This window comes from Trichechus manatus, unplaced genomic scaffold, assembly GCF_000243295.1.
Source record: "Trichechus manatus latirostris isolate Lorelei unplaced genomic scaffold, TriManLat1.0 scaffold00019, whole genome shotgun sequence".
NCBI classification, from domain to species: Eukaryota; Metazoa; Chordata; class Mammalia; order Sirenia; family Trichechidae; genus Trichechus; species Trichechus manatus.
In genome coordinates, this window is record NW_004443955.1 from 12626900 (window position 1) to 12643765 (window position 16866).

The 16866-nt window shown below is 42.1% G+C and overlaps 2 protein-coding genes across 4 annotated transcripts in view; one reads left to right on the plus strand and one right to left on the minus strand.

Moving 5' to 3' along the window:
• The window catches only part of ASB7 (ankyrin repeat and SOCS box containing 7), a 58808-nt gene extending 56208 nt beyond the window's left edge, over positions 1-2600 (minus strand). For 2 of the 3 annotated variants that reach the window (XM_023727864.1, XM_023727866.1), the window contains exons 1-2: positions 2346-2600; positions 2066-2164 (exon numbers count right to left, since the gene is read on the minus strand). The gene's annotated coding sequence lies outside the window, so the exon portion shown is untranslated. The remainder of the gene's footprint in view (positions 1-2065; positions 2165-2345) is intronic. The other variant, XM_023727865.1, reaches the window with a different exon arrangement.
• Positions 2601-3067: 467 nt separating this feature from the next.
• The window catches only part of LINS1 (lines homolog 1), a 48228-nt gene continuing 34429 nt past the window's right edge, over positions 3068-16866 (plus strand). The window contains exon 1 of the mRNA XM_023727867.1: positions 3068-3557. The gene's annotated coding sequence lies outside the window, so the exon portion shown is untranslated. The remainder of the gene's footprint in view (positions 3558-16866) is intronic.

The following is a 16866-nucleotide window of genomic DNA, read 5'->3' on the forward strand; positions in this document are numbered from 1 at the left end:
AAAATATGTATTTCATTTTTTCCTTAAAGCATACTTCAAATATTTTAGCAGTTTTTAAAAGTCCTAAAGTAATCATTAGCTATCTCTCGGTGATTTCCATATTTAAATAATAAAAACTAGCCTTGTACTTTTTATAGACTCCTGACTAGCTTTTACTGAAATGAAGTTGTCAATTACCTTTGATTCCTTATATATACATACAAAAGCTGTCCTAAATTTTTACTGTGGAACAGTCATCTGTAGATACTGATTCTAAATCCTATTCAGTAGAATATACTCCCTGCTTTGGTGTCAGTTCCAGGTCTGAAGACTATGTCAACCCTCAGAAACCCCTTAAAAGTATCTTTAACTATGTTATGACAAATAAAAGGATCAATAAAGACATCACTTTCTTTTTGTGAAAGGCAGAAAGTCCAGTGGATCTGAGCAAAGATTTCTTGACAACTTCTATTTTTAAAGCTCCTTTGTCCTAAAATGTCCCAAACAATCTGAGATATTAAAATAACTCAGAGATTAATAAGTCACTTTATAGTCTGCTATCACTGAATATTAGAAGACTAACACATCTGGCCAATTTCTGAATTAACTCTTGATGTGTAATTTCCTTCCTTGTGTCCTCTCTTTAGGAATTACATTAATGTTCTAAACTTACCTTTAGTGCATTTTCAGAAGCAGCAACAAAATACAGCAGAAAAGTAACAACGCAAATTAGGTGCTTAAATTTCAATCTATACACCAGTGTTCACTGCAGCACTTCACCAACAGTCAAAAGGTGCCCAAGCGTCCATCAACAGAGGAATGGATGAACAAAATGTGGTACATACATACAATGGAATATTACTCAGCCATAAAGACAAATGAAGTTCAGATGCATGCCACAACATGGATGAACCTTGAAAACATGCTGAGTGAAAAAAATCTATATGGTCATACAAGTACTATATGATCTCACTTATGTGAAATAATGAAATATATAGAAACCAAAGATCATTGGTTACCAGGAGTGGGAGGGAGGGAGGGAGAAAGCGAGAGACTTTACATTGAGTTTATGTTAATGGTGGTGGAATCCTTTGGAATAGGATAGCAATAATGATGGCACAAGAGGAATAAAGGAATCAATGTCATTCAATTGTAAATATGAAAGTTGTATTGGAGAATGTTTTGATGTGTATATTTTCTCCACAATTAAAAAATAATTCCATCCAGCAAATTCTCCGTAAGCATTTTGTAATGAGAAATCTTATTCATGAAGATTTCCAAAATTCAACCCCAAATTTCCAAACATACTAAAGCATCCCTTTGTTTTTAAGTTCCTGTGTGAAATAATCACTAGAAAAATGTACTGTAAATTTGTATAAGTTTTTCTAGAAAATCTGAAGTGTAACAAGTAATATTTATCTTCTTATAATAGTTTCAGAGCCCATTCACATCTGCCACACACAAAAAACACAAAATCCCAAAGTTGGTTTACATTAAGTGCTTGACGGGCAGATACTGCCTTCTTACCATTCCTACTATTAAGATATACAAATCTACTTTTGACAGGAGAAAAAAAATCATATTGTCTGAAACTCATAAATTTCAACCCATTGCTTTGCCTTCCTCTACCAACTCTTGTCAGTAAGGTAAGGCAATAGATTTTCTAATGGAGGCAGAGGCAAAGGGACTGGGGGCGGGGGGTAGTAAATGGTGGTTTAATTAAAAAAGCAGTGTCATTCAAAATTAACAAGCAATTAACAAAGAATTGTGGAATTCCTATGAGAGAAACGGAGGGTGGGGGAGGAGGAGCTATAAAAAAAGGTCTCAAAGCGTCAGAGCAAGGTAAATGGCATAGTGTCCCAAAAGAATGCAAAACACGGAAACACTGTACAGAAAGAAGGGGAGGAAATACTGTCTCTTGGGTGGAGAAATCATTCAGTGGCACAGGCAGTGTTTTTGTTTTTGCTCAAAAACTTGGGGCTAGGAAAGGGTGCATTCCCAGGCAACCATCCTCAAAATAAAACATTGCCTAATGAGGTAGGGGCCAGGAATAAACAATGGGGGAGGGCAGGGCGGTGCTCATTACCTTTCTAGAGGATGCTGGTCAGAGGTACTCCGCCTGCTTCTTCTCTGTCGGGCGAGCAGAACCCTTCCTGCTCTCTCGTCTCCTCCAGCCAGCTCAACACTGGAAAACAGAAAAAAGTGAGTGGTGCAGTGCCCCAGGAGCGAGGAGGAGGGAGCTCTGAGGACGGGGAGCAAAGGAAGGGGCTGGAGAGTGGTAAGGACAGGTAGGAAGGGGCAGTGATTCTTCTCCTTTCCACCCTCCGAGTCAGTCCCTTCCTCTCGAGGGAGGTTACTGACTTTACCTGTCTCCTCAGCTGCTGCTTCTCTTCCTCCTTTCAGCCTCCTCCACACTCACCAACTTCTCCATTGAAGAAACACCCCAAGCAGGGCCGGACACGGGTGTTCCTGATCCTCCTCGGCGCCTCACGGCCCCAGCCCAGAGAGCATCCACACAGCCGAGCAGACGGGGGGCGGCGGTCCCGGTCGCTGGGCAGCCTCGGGGCAGGGGTGCAGGGAGGAAGTCCCGGCTCCGGGGGGGGGGCAGTCCCGGTACGGGGGCTCGGAGCAGAGGACTGCCGCGCTCCGGGCCGGAGGCTCCCAGCTACGAGGGGACCCAGGCGGTCTCGGAACAGCGAGGTCCCGGGTCATACAGGGTCCGAAGTGCCAGCCGCGGGGACTCCGGGCAGGGGGCTTTCAAGATGCACTTTGCACTGAGCCACCCCCGCCCCCTCCCTCTAGCACTTTGGGGTCACTGGGATGGGACCAAGCCTTCAGCAGCCAATCAGCGGCCGCACTGGAGCCTGAGCCAGGAGCCGTAAACCAAGTCCGAGGTGGGTGGGGGTGGGGGGGTGGGGGCGACTTGGTTGGTTGGTTGCTTCCTTTTCACCTCCTATCCCCCAGCAGCCCCCACCCCCTGACTGCCGTAAAGCCGCCTGCGCATTCGCGACAGCTAGAGGAGGCGTGCCCATCGCGGCTGGGACTGGTCTCCGATTGGCCTCATTCACTCTCCCCTCGGCTTCCCCCCTTGTGGCTTCCGAGGCTCCGCCCCTGGCAGAGGGACTCCGAGCAGTTGCTAAGAGACACCGTACGCCGAACGGGGCCACTGCGCATGCGGAAGGAGGAGACTAGTTTGCACTCTCCGTGAACTACGGTGCCCCGGAGGGGGCAGGTGATCTCTCTCTGGCGGTGCCAAAGCGGGGTGGCCTTAGCCAGGTCTCTGGCAGGTAACCGGGAGTCGCTGCTGATCTCAGAGGCAGGCGAGGCGAGTGTGCAGACCGGTCCCGGACTTAAGGTTGGAGAGGCTGCAAGAGGCGTGAAGGTGCCCTGTACCGCAGCCGCTTCTCGGAGGCGAGTGCCGGGTCCTTCTGCGCGTCTGTCGGTCCCTGCGGCCCCACTAGCGACCAGACTGGGGATGCCTCACCTGGCGTGCAAGAGAGGGCTCTTTTATGAAGGTGATACCGGTTCAAGGGCTTCGCTGCAAGGATAGCGACTTTCACAGATTTGTATGAATGAAGGTAAAGGGGGAGTGGGAAAATGAGAGATGAGAACGTACTCACATAGGATTATTAAGTGCATTTATTCATTTAAAAAGTATTGACTGACCGGACACTGTTTGGAGCGTTGGGAAGACAACAGTGAGCAAGAGAGATGCAATCATTTGTCCTTACGGAGCTTTCACTTTAACGGGGACGAGACATTATCAGATAGGAGTAGGTTATATGAAGAAAATAAAGCTGCGTAATGGGTAGGGTTTGACTAGGAGATGATGGGCTATTTTAAATAGGTTGTCAAGAAAGGCTTCTGAGAAAGTAACATTTGAACAGCGATGAGGAGCCAGCCGTGCCAAGGTCTGGCGAAAGGCTTTTCCAGGCAGAATCAAAAGTGCAAAGGCTCTGATGCTGGAATAAGCTTGGCAGCTTACAGGAACTGCAAAAAAGAAGGCCAGCATGGCTGAAGCCTAGTGAGTAAGGGGGAGAATGATTGGCAGTGAGGTTGGCGGATGTGGGCAGACTGCAGATCTGGTAGGACCCTTGTAAGCCGTGGTGTAACAGTTATAGTATCTAGTTTGTGTTTTGGAAAGGTCGCCATTGGCTGCTCCTGGAGAAGACTATAGGAGGAGAGGGAGGCTAATGCAAATGTGGAAGGCTATCTTAGTTATCTAGTACTGCTATAACAGAAATACCACAAGTGGGTGGCTTTAACAAACAGAAATTTATTTTCACACAGTTTAGGAGGTTAGAAGTACAAATTCAGGGTACGGGCTTTTGGGAAAGGCTTTGTCTTTCAGCTCTGGAGGAAGATCCTTGTCTCTTCTGAGCTTCTGCTCCTGGGCAGTCTTCCTGTGGCTCAATGTCTCTCTTCCCCCATCTCTGCTTCCTTAATCTCCTTTTATATTTTGTAAGAGATTGACTCAAGACACACCCTACACTACTCCTGTCATTAACATAACAAAGACAGCCCATTCCTAAATAGCATTATAACCACAGGCATAGAGGTTAGGATTTACAGCACATATTCTGGGGGGAAACAATTCAATCCATAACAAAGGCTATCCTAGTAATCCAGGCAACAGGTGACATTTTCTTGCACTATGTTGCCCGATAGGCCAGACATTTGGCTACCACCATTGTCCTTGAAACCCATTGCCGTTGAGTCAATTCTGACTCATAGTGACCCTGCAGGAAGAGTAGAACTGCCCCATGGTGTTTCCAAGGAGCGGCTGGTGGATTCTAAATGCTGACCTTTTGGTTAGCAGCCGAGCCCTTAACTACTATGCCACCAGTTCTCCATTGTCCTCAAAGGCCTACCTAATTGTATATAAAGGAAGTATTGCAATGTATCAACTATTTTTATTAATAAAGTATATTAAGAAGTTTTTGGGGGGGTCAGAAGTGTTCAATTTACCTCAGATATTTTCCTTTTCACTATTATTCTTTTATTCAAGTTTGATGCCTTCCACATGGAGGCAAACTGGGCTCAGTCCTGTCCACGGGAGCTCAAAGTAGAGTGTGGGGGCACCAAACTAGAAAATAGTTGAGGTTAATGCTATGAGGTAAGTACTCTGATAGACACTGAAGGAGCACTTGGCAGGGCCCCCTAAACCATATTTGGTTTTATGGAAGGCTTCCCGGGGCTGGAAGTTTAAGGCCAGGACAAAAGTTGAAGTCTGAAGGAAGGAGGAAGGTTGACCGTGATTTAGTCAGGAAGAATGGTCTGGGCAAAGGCTGGGGTCCTTAAAGTGCACAGTTTACAAAGACCTCAGACAAAGTTTAGAGCTTAGTTTGTGAAGGGCACAGAATTGAGAAGACCCCGAGAGTCAGCGGTCTAGTAAGCTATGTTTAGTGGATTGGACTTTATCCTAAGGAAAGTGGAGAGGTTTTTCAGAAGAAAGTAGTTTTAGCATGGGACAAGAAACAACCACTTAGGAATCTGCTGCAGTTGTCCAGGGCAGATGTGATATATTGCAGTAGTGGCAGTGAGGATGGAGAGAAGTGGGATAAGGAGGGGTCCATGAAGATGCACAGGTTTCTAGATGGGTAACTAGGTAATAGGGATCCTACAGATGCAGGAGAAAGCAAGTTTGAGGGGGGATAGAATGAATTGATTTGTGCAGAAGGTGTCTTTGGGACCTCCAAGTGGCACTTTCCAGGAGGCAATCAGATACTTGAATGTGGAGCCCAGAAGAGAGCTAGGCCATAATTGTGGACTCTGGGGTCATTACCATGGACGTAGAGATGGAAGAAATGGAGAGTTCATGAAATTGTCCTAAGGAGAGAGAGGATATAGAGGACTGAACACTTCAAGGTCCCAACATTTAAGAGACTGACCAAGGAAGAGGATCCAGCAGGGGTGACTCCAGAGAGGGAGAAGGAACACCTAGAGAGATTGGTTTGTCCAGGATTACTGTGTATTCAGAAAAAGGCAGAAATATTTTTAATGGGAGGACTATACAAATACCTGTAATAACACATACTTACTTTTCATTTAAGACTTTGCTCCTTTGACTAGCAGTTCTACTGATGAAATTGTAAATGGAAGCCCCTTTCAGGGAAAAACAAAAACAAAAAAAACTTGTAGGGGGAAGGGAGTGAAAAAGTGCATTTTACAGTCTCACTCATGATAGAAAAGACATTTGAACAGTATAGATTAACGAATACATTAATATTCATCTTCTTGTAAGCCCCAAAGATGTCTTTCCCTTGCTCTGTATAAAGCTTTTCTGAAAATAAAAATGCTTAAAAAAAATCCTTAGTAAACATTTGCTTGGATTGGAAAAAATAAAAGTTTTGTTTCATTCAGAGTCAGATTGCAGATCACGCAAGAAAAGTTATTAATCGCTTCTGGCTGTTTCTAGAAACTAAAACCACCTAGAAAGTATAATTATGTCACTTTCGATTCAAAAGAATATATGCTAGGCTCTGAAAGCGGTTTCAAACAAAGGCTTTGAACCAGTTCGTCATGGCTGACAGCAAAACCTGAATGGTCCCGAATTTTTTAAACGTGAGTGAACCTAAATGGGAAAAATTACTGATCGAAGCCCTGGTAGAAACTTAATCTCCCTCTTAGAAAACAAGGGCAGCCTGCATGTTGCATAGCAACCAAATCTCTTGACAGGCTGTGTTGGAAGCAGCTGTGCCCCACTCAAAGATGGTGGCCGCTCAAAGACTGTGCAGCTTTGAATGTGTGTCATTCTTCACAGTCCTGGCAATAGTCCAGTCTCCTGCATCAGGCTCCTGAAAGAGCTCACTATGCCACTTCTGAGTCTCCCAATCCAGAGCTTTGACCTGTAATTTTTCACGTTCCAGTTATTGTTCTGCTTCGCCCAAATTGTAAAACTTAAAAAATTTGGGTCTGTTCCAATTTTGCTTTCATTGGCCGTGACTGAGCTGGTTCGAAGTCCTGGTTTCAAAACAAATTTCAACAAGAGTTTGGAATAATGGTACTTTATTTGGAATAAAGTGATGATGGTGGATGGTTACTGTGTCGAGTTGATTCCAATTTGTGGGGACCACGTGTATGCAGAGTAGAACTGCTCCGTAGGATTTTCAATGGCACATCGCCAGGCCTGTCCTCCTAGGCGCCTCCGAGTGGGCTCAATCTACCAAAACCATTTGTGCCAGCCAGGGAACTCCTGAAATAAAGTAATTCTTCCTAAAGAAACTGTTTTGAAAGCGACCACATATTTTGGGTATACAGTTGGCAATTTTTAAAAAATTAACTATTTTTAACCTATTATACCTCTAAGCAACCATATTTCATATTAATTTCTAGATTTCCCTTTTTTGTTGAAGTACCTAGCAGAATTATAATAGAAACTAGTTATATTCAGCAACATTAGATGGTATGATCTTTCCACTTTGCCATAATTTCTCCCTAGTTGATTATAAAAACGATAATATCCCAAAGTTTGAAAAACACTTGTAATGCTACAGTGACCACCTTCTTTTGCACATTCATTTTTGTCTTTAAATACATTTCACAGAGGTATAACCATAATTGTAGTATAAATTTCTGGACTTAACTTGTAATTTCTACCTAAAATAATATTTACTTCTTGGAAACCTTGATCACTGTATCATATCTCCATTACTCTGAGGGTTATGGAATTTCAGAATTGCAGGAGGCTTTAGAAGTCATCTAGTCCAGTGATTTTCAAATTTTCTTAGCAATGGGACTCCACTGTAAAACAAAAAAAAAAAAAAAGAATTAAAAGTGGTTTTTCATCAGTATGAATTCAATTCACAAATTCCTTTTTATAACATTTACTGATTATATAATCAGCTGTTACGAACTGCAAAAAGAACAAAAGAGGGAGATAGAGAAATTGATCAGTCAATTGTTGTGGACAACATTTTCAGTCTTATTGTAGCCTCAGCACCCGTGAAAATTTAGATCAGATGTTTGCCAAATGCAGATTCAACCCAGAGACTGAGGTCTAAGAGCTTCGAGGGAACTGATAACTGAGTTGTCTAATTCCCAGCTCTTGAATATCTCTGACCATTTCTGTGTTTTTCACTTAAAATCCTTTGTTCAAGTTACAATTTTTTAAATGATTGAGAGATATAACCTAGAAACATATTGCCAAAATTTCACAGATTGTGCTACTAGATAGATAATTCTAAAATGCCTTATTAAATTGGTGCTATCAAATTTGATAGTTCTTAAATTCTAACTTTTCATTGTTTAAGAGAAGCTTAGATTGCAGGGTTTTTTTTATTTTAACACATTAAGATTGATTAGGTTTTAACATACTTCATTTTCCATTCACTTAGGTAAATATCAAATTCACAAAAATGGAAACACTAGTTTTACAACATAGGCACTAAGTAATTCACGATAAACATTTGTGATGTTTTAGTTCATGAAATCCTACCTCAACCAGGATTGAGTTTATTCCCTGAATAAAAAGACTTTATTGCTGAAAAAATGCCCAAGTCCCTCCCTAGTAATTCTGATTCCGTTGGTCTCCAGGGGGACCAGAGCACAATGATTTTTCCTAGTGCCCAGTGTTTTGAATGTGTGACCAGGGTTGAGAACCACTGCCTAGGGTATTGTATCCTGGCCCTTAGAGAGCTCCGTGGTCCGGGTGTGTCTGGGGGTGGGGGGTGGGGAATGAGCCGTGTATTCTTTAGATGACAGTAGGCACCTTTCCTGCAACTGCAGAGGGTGTCCAGGACCTGGGTTTTGTAAATAGGTCTACCATAAACACAGCGAAATGGAATCCTATCTCTGCCTGTTAGCCTTAGTTCAGCTATACCTGGCAGGAGAGGGAGGTGGGCTGTATAAAGACCTTGGCCCCACTGTGCCAGGGAAGAGGATTCTAAAAGAAAGGAAGCTAATTGGTGGTTTTTGAGTGTTCTTATAATTCTCATCTTGTTAATTTAAGGGATTTTTTTTTTTTTAAGGGTAGTTTTAATTTTCACTTTACTTCCGCCGATTAAGATATGACTCCGATCTGTGCAGATTCTGTTCAACACATTGTCAGGCTTATAGGTAAAGAATGAATGAGCTTAGAGCCCAGTTTCTACCATGGATGCTACTATGGGCATTATTGGTAATTTTTGACATGGAATTTTTATTGTAATTTAAAATTCTGCCCTTAAAAATTACATGGCATGTTTAAAATTTTTTTATATCAAAACAGTACTAAAAATAAACTTTGGAACTGATTTTAGGATTATTTTAGACATATGCACTACTAAATTGAATGAAGGTTATTATCTGAGAACTTGACTGAAACAGTATCTCCAGCCACGAATTTATTCAACATTTATTAAGTATCTACTATTTGTCAGGACCCCCACTTGTCTGTCAGTTTGTCGTACTGTGGGAGCTTGCATGTTGCTGTGATGCTGGAAGCTATGCCACCGGTATTCAGATACCAGCAGGGTCACCCATGGCGGACAGGTTTCAGCTGAGCTTCCAGACTAAGACAGACTAGGAAGAAGGACCGGGCAGTCTACTTCTGAAAAGAATTAGCCAGTGAAAGCCTTATAAATAGCAGCAGAACATTGTCTGATATAGTGCTGGAAGATGAGTCCCCCAGGTTGTGGAAGGCACTCAAAAGATGACTGGGGAAGAGCTGCCTCCTCAAAGTAGAGTCGACCTTAATGACGTAGGTGGAGTCAAGCTTTCAGGACCCTCATTTGTTAATGTGGCATGACTCAAAATGAGAAGAAACAGCTGCAAACATCCATTAATAATCGGAACGTGGAATGTACGAAGTATGACTCTAGGAAAATTGGAAATCATCAAAAATGAAATGGAACACATAAACATTGATATCTTAGGCATCAGTGAGCTGAAATGGACTGGTATTGGCCATTTTGAGTCAGACAGTCATATGGTCTACTATGCCAGGAACGACAGCTTGAAGAAGAACAGCGTTGCATTAATCGTGAAAGAGAACATTTCAGGATCTGTCCTGAAGTACAGCGCTGTCAGTGATAGGATAATATCTACACACCTACAAGGAAGACTAGTTAATACGACTATTCAAATTTACACATCAACCACTAAGGCCAAAGATGAAGAAATTGAAGATTCTTACCAGCTTCTGCAGTCTGAAATTGATTGAACATGCAATCAGGATGTATTGATAATTACAGGTGATTGGAATGTGAACATTGGAAACAAAGAAGAAGGATCGGTAGTTGGAAAATATGGCCTTCGTGATAGAAATGATGCTGGAGATCACATGATAGAATTTTGCAAGACCAATGACTTCTTCATTGCAAATACCTTTTTTCACCAACATAAACGCGACTGTACACATGGACCTCACCAGATGGAATACCCAGGAATCGAATCAGCTACATCTGTGGAAAGAGACGATGGAAAAGCTCAATATCATCAGTCAGAACAAGGCCAGGGGCTGACTGTAGAACAGATCATGAATTGCTCATATGCAAGTTCAAGTTGAAGCTGAAGAAGATGAGAACAAGCCCACAAGAGCCAAAGTACAACCTTGAGTACGTATATCCCACCTGAATTTAGAGACCATCTCTAAATGATGCCTTGAACACTAATGGCCGAAGATTAGACGAGTTGTGGAATGATATCAAGGACATCATACATGAAGAAAGCCAAGAGGTCATTAAGAAGACAGGAAAGAAAGAAAAGACCAAAATGGATGTCAGAAAAGACTCTAAAACTTGCTCTTGAACATCAAGTAGCTAAAGCAAAAGAAAGAAATGATGAAGTAAAAAAAATGAACAGACGATTTCAAAGGGAAGCTCAAGAAGACAAAGTAAAGTGTTATAATGACATGTGCAAAGAGCTGGAGATAGAAAACCAAAAGGGAAGACACGTTCAGCATTTCTCAAGCTGGAAGAACTGAAGAAAAAATTCAAGCCTCGAGTTGCAATAGTGAAGAATTCTGTGGGGAAAATATTAAACAACACAGAGCATCAAAAGAAGATGGAAGGAATACACAGAGTCATTATACCAAAAAGAATTGGTCGATGTTCAACCATTTCAAGAGGTAGCATATGATCAGGAGCTGATGGTACTGAAGGAAGAAGTCCAAGCTGTGCTGAAAGCATTGGTGAAAAACAAGGCTCCAGGAATTGACGGAATATCAATTGAGATGTTTCAAAAAAACGGAAGCAGCACTGGAAGTGCTCACTTGTCTATGCCAAGAGATTTGGAAGACAGCTACCTGGCCAGCCAACTGGAAGAGATCCATATTTATGCCTATTCCCAAGAAAGGCAATCCAACTGAATGTGGAAATTATCGAACAGTATCATTAATATCACACACAAGTAAAATTCTGCTGAAGATGATTCAAAAGCGGCTACAGCAGTATGTCAACAGGGAACTGCCAGAAATACAGGCCAGATTCAGAAGAGGATGGGAAACCAGGGATATCATTGCTGATGTCAGATGAATCCTGGCTGAAAGCAGAGAATACCAGAAAGATGCTTACCTGTGTTTTATTGACTATGCTAAAGCATTCAACTGTGTGGATCATAACAAATTATGGATAACATTGCGAAGAATGGGAATTCCAGAACGCTTAATTGTGCTCTTGAGGAACCTGTGCATAGATCAAGAGGCAGCTGTTTGGACAGAAAGAGGGGACTGCGTGGCTTAAAAGTCAGGAAAGGTGTGCGTCGGGATTGCATTCTTTCATCATAACTATTCCATCTGTATGCTTAGCGAATAATCTGAGAAGCTGGACTATATGAAGAAGAACGGGGCATCAAGATTGGAGAAGACTCATTAACAACTTGCGTTATGTGGATGACACAGCCTTGCTTGCTGAAAGTGAAGAGGACTTGAAGCACTTACTGATGAAGATCAAAGACCACAGTCTTCAGTATGGATTGCACCTCGACATAAAGAAAATAAAAATCCTCACGACTGGACCAATAAGCAACATCATGATAAGCGGAGAAAAGATTGTTGTCAAGGATTTCATTTTACTTGGATCCACAATCAATGCCCATGGGAGCAGCAGTCAAGAAATCAAAAGACGCATTGCATTGGGCAGATCGGCTGCAAAAGACCTCTTTAAAGTGTTGAAAAGCAAAGATACTACCTTGAAGACTAAGGTGCGCCTGACCCAAGCCATGGTATTTTCAGTCGCATCATATGCATGCGAAAAGCTGGACAATGAATAAGCTGGACCAAAGAAGAATTGACACCTTTGAATTGTGGTGTTGGTGAAGAATATTGTATATACCATGGACTGCCAAAAGAACAAACAAATCTGTCTTAGAAGAAGTACAACCAGCATGCTTCTTAGAAGCAAGGATGGTGAGAGTACGTCTTACATACTTTGGACATGTTGTCAGAAGGGATCGGTCCCTGGAGAAGGACATCATGCTTGGTAAAGTAGAGGGTCAACGAAAAAGAGGAGGACCCTCAACAAAATGGATTGACATAGCGGCTACAACAATGGTCTCAAGCATAACAAGGATTGTGAGCATGGTGCAGGACTGGGCAGTGTTTCGTTCTGTGGTACATAGAGGTCGCTATGAGTCAGAACCAACTTGAGGGCCCCTAACAACAACAGCAACCTTTGTCAAGAGTATGGATTACACTTCAATGTAAAGAAAACAAAAATCCTCATAACTGGACCAATAAGCAACATCATGATAAATGGAGAAAATATTGAAGTTGTCAAGGATTTCATTTTGCTTGGATACACAATCAGCACGCATGGGAGCAGCAGTTAAGAAATCAAATGATGCATTGGGCAGATCTGTTGCAAAAGACCTCTTTAAAGTGTTAAAAACAAAGAAGTAACTTACGTTTATTAATACCACCACCTGTCTGTCAGTTTGTCATATTGTGGTGGCTTGCGTGTTGCTGTGATGCTAGAAGCTATGCCACTGGTATTTCAGATACCATTAGGGTCACCCGTGGTGGACAGGTTTCAGGAGAGCTTATAGACTAAGACAGACTGGGAAGAAAGGCCTGGCGATCTACTTCCAAAAATTAGCCAGTGAAAACCCTATTGTTAGGTGCTGTCGAGTTGGTTCCAACTCATAGCAACCCTATGTACAACAGAAAGAAACACTGCCCAGTTCTGCACCATCCTCACAGTTGTTGCCATCTTTGAGCCCATTGTTGCAGCCACTGTGTCAATCCCTCTTGTTGAGGGTCTTCCTCTTTTTCACTGACCTACTTTACCAAGCATGATGTCCTTCTCCAGTGACTGGTCCCTCCTGATAACATGTCCAAATGGATGTTAAATGCTATGATCCTTCAGTTAGTCCAGTACTCTGAGAACGAAACTACCTCATTACGTGTCTAAAATTACTTCATTACTTGTCTAAAACCAACACAGGATCTTCATGAATCTATTAAAAAGACTGCAGAAACTGATATCTGCATCCCGCCCAATTAAAGGTGAACTGGGATGATGCTTCTGGAGCCCTGATGGTACAATAGTTAATGCGCATGGCTGCTAACCAAAAAGTCGGCGTTTTAAACCCAGAACCTAGCAGCTGCTCTGTGGGAGAAGGATACAGCAGTCTGCTTTCGTAAAGATTTACAGCCTTGAAAACCCTTTGGGGCAGTTCTACCCTGTTCTATACGGTCGCTACGAGTCTGAATCGACTCAATAGCAGTGGGTTTGGACTTTTTGGTTTTAGGGATGACTCCAGTCAAATCAACAAGTTCTTGACCTCTTACTTTTGCCACTTCTCATTTTTGAGACCATGACCTGCACCTCCTTGCCCCCTTTCAGAGGCACAGTGTCTGTTGTCTGGTTCTTACTGCATTCCTTATCAAGAATCTGATAACTTATGTTTTACATTTGTGCCTAGCTTAACTTCCACTCCCTTAAAAAATGAGGCTGGGGGAGGGTTTTAAGGATGGTGTTTTTCTCAAAATAAACACATTCATTCTTTTTTAAAACTGTAAACCATAAATAAGTGCAGAGTAAGTCAAAAAAAGGAGTGTGTACAGGCTCCTAGCATCAGGCCTGCCATGCGTGAGTGTGCTTCCCAGGGTTTGCTGGGGCATATGCAATACTGGCAAGTGTTCTTTGTGGATATTACGGGAATAATGGCATTTAATATAACCCTCACAGCATCCTGTGAGCCAGGTACCACCATTATTGTCCAACACATTATTGTCCAACGCATAAGGAGACTGAGATGCACGGAGTAACTTGCCCGAGGTAACTCAGTTTGATCCAGATCTCACGCTCTTGCGAATGTGCCTCTTTGACCAAAAAAAAAAAAAGAAAACTTTTAAGTATTGCCTCAATAATATATATTAAGTCTTGCCTCAATAATATATATTAAGTCTTCTACCTATAATTGTGTATTAACAGGCTTTTCCTTCATGCTAAAAGGAATTTCCAGCCTGATCAGGGTCCTACCGACATGAGTTTAGTAAGAGGACAATTTATAAAACTGCAGGGTTTAAATGTTTTCAGTGTCTCAGCAGTAACCTGGGAACTTGTTAGAAAGAGAAGTCACATCACAGAACTACTGTATCTGAAACTCCTGGGGGCAGGGCCTGCCATTTGTTTTTCTAGCCTCCCAGCTGGTTCTGAAGTGTGCCATAGTGTGAGCTCCATTGTTTCAGGACATCAACTAGGGCTAGTACAGTACCCCTGGGCTAGTAACTGCGGACCCACCCTAGGCCTGCAGGTAAAGGGGAGAGGCAGTTCCTGGAATTTGAAGGAGTTACCAAATGTAGCCAGGCCTTCCTCAATGTACAGGGTTTTGTGTGACATGAGTTTTCATTTCTGTGATAAGTACTTAGCAGTGTAGTTGCTGGGTTGTATGTGGCTGATTGTTTAGTTTTTTTAATAAACTGCTAAAATGTTTTCCGCAGCAGCTGAACGATTTCACATTCCTACCAACAATGAATGACAGTTCCTGTTGCTTCACATCCTCATCAGCATTTGGTGTTGTCACTCTTCTTCATTTTAGCCATTCTGATAGGTATGTGTTTTTGTTGTTGTTAGGTGCCAACAAGTTGGTTCCAACTCATCGAGACCCTGTGTACAAAACACTGCCTGGTCCTGCGCCATCCTCACAGTCCTACCTGTGTTTGAGCCCACTGTTGCAACCATTGTGTCAGTCCATCTCTTTAAGAGTCTTCCTCTTTTTCGCTGACCGTTTACTTTACCAAGTATGCTGTCCTTCTCCAGGGACTGGTCCATCCTGATAACACGTACAAAGTTTGTGAGACGAAGTCTCACCATCCTTGCTTCTAACGAACATTTTGCTGTACTTCTTCCAAGACAGATTTGTTCATTTCTTCTGGCAGTCCATGGTATATTCAATATTCTTTGCCAACACCATAATTCAAAGGCATCAATTCTTTAGTCTTCCTTATTCATCGTTGAGCTTTCGTGTGCATATGAAGTGTTTGAAAATACCGTGGCTTGAGTCAGGCACACCTTAGTCCTCAAAGTGAAGTCTTTAATTTTAAACACTGTAAAGAGGTCTTTTGCAGCAGATTTGCCCAAGACAGTACTTCATTTGATTTCTTGACTGCTGCTCCCCTGGGCATTGATTGTGGATCCACGTAAAATGAAATCCTTGACAAGTTCAATCTTTTCTCCATTTATCATGTTGCTTATTGGTGCAGTTGTGAGAATTTTTGTTTTCTTTATGTTGAGGTGTGGTCCACACTGAAGGCTGTGGTCTTTGACCTTCATCAGTAAGTGCTTCAAGTCCTCTTTGCTTTCAGCAAGCAAAATTGTGTCATCTGCATAACACAGGTTGTTAATGAGTCTTCCTCCAGTCTTGCTGCCCTGTTCTTCATATAGTCCAGCTTCTCAGATTATTTGTTCAGCATACAGATCGAATAAGTATGGTGAAAGGATACAGCCCTTACACACACCTTTCCTGATTTTATAACATGCAGTATCCCCTTGTTCTGTTTGAAGACCACCTCTTGGTCTATGTACAGGTTCTCATGAGCACAATTAAATGTTCTGGAATACCTATCCTTTGCAATGTTATCCATAATTTGTTATGATCCACACAGTTGAATGCCTTAGCATAGTCAGTAAAATACAGGTAAACATCTTTCTGGTATTCTCTGCTTTCAGCCAAGATCCATCTGACATCAGCAATGATATATTCCTTATTCCTTATCCTCTTCTGAATTCAGCTTGAATTTCTGGCAGTTCCCAGTCGATGTACTGCTGAAACTGCTTTTGAATGATCTTCAGCAAAATTTTACTTGCATGGGTCAGTTGGAACCACCAACTTTTCAGGTAGTAGTCAAGCACTTAACTGTTTGCGCCACCTGGCAACTCCTTGTCCTAATTTGTTGGTTGCCACAGAGTCCAGTTCTGACTCATAGCGACCTCATGTGTTAGACCCCTTCTAATCCTTTCTAGGCTAAACAGATCTCTCTCCTTTATCCAGTGTGCGTGGCTTTAAAACCTCTCAACATCCTGAGCATCCATCCTCAGACACTTTACTTTGCCAGTGTCTCCTGACAGCAAGGTATCTAAAGGGTCCACTTTCCTCCAGACAACATGGTAATGCAGCTTGTACCAGCCTGTGGGCCACTTCAAAAAAATTAAATCCTCTAGCTTGTTTTGTTCAGGATTTGTTCTTTCCTTTAATAATGTAATTGCTTTTGCTTTTTTAAAAAAAATTACAATCCTCAATTCTCTGCAGGGCTATCCACAGACTTTTGTTTCACTGCAGGTATAATTATGAAAGTTTTATGCTTGTTCAAGATATAAACAGTCTAGCACCTATTGTCTTCATCCATTAGTTGCCTGCCTGGGCCCTGTAGGCATTTGTGACCTCTAGTTTATGCTTTTGTTTTTTCCTTTGTCTACATAGGCCCTTTTTGGGTAATTTTGAATCTGTATTTCTTAATTTAGAGTT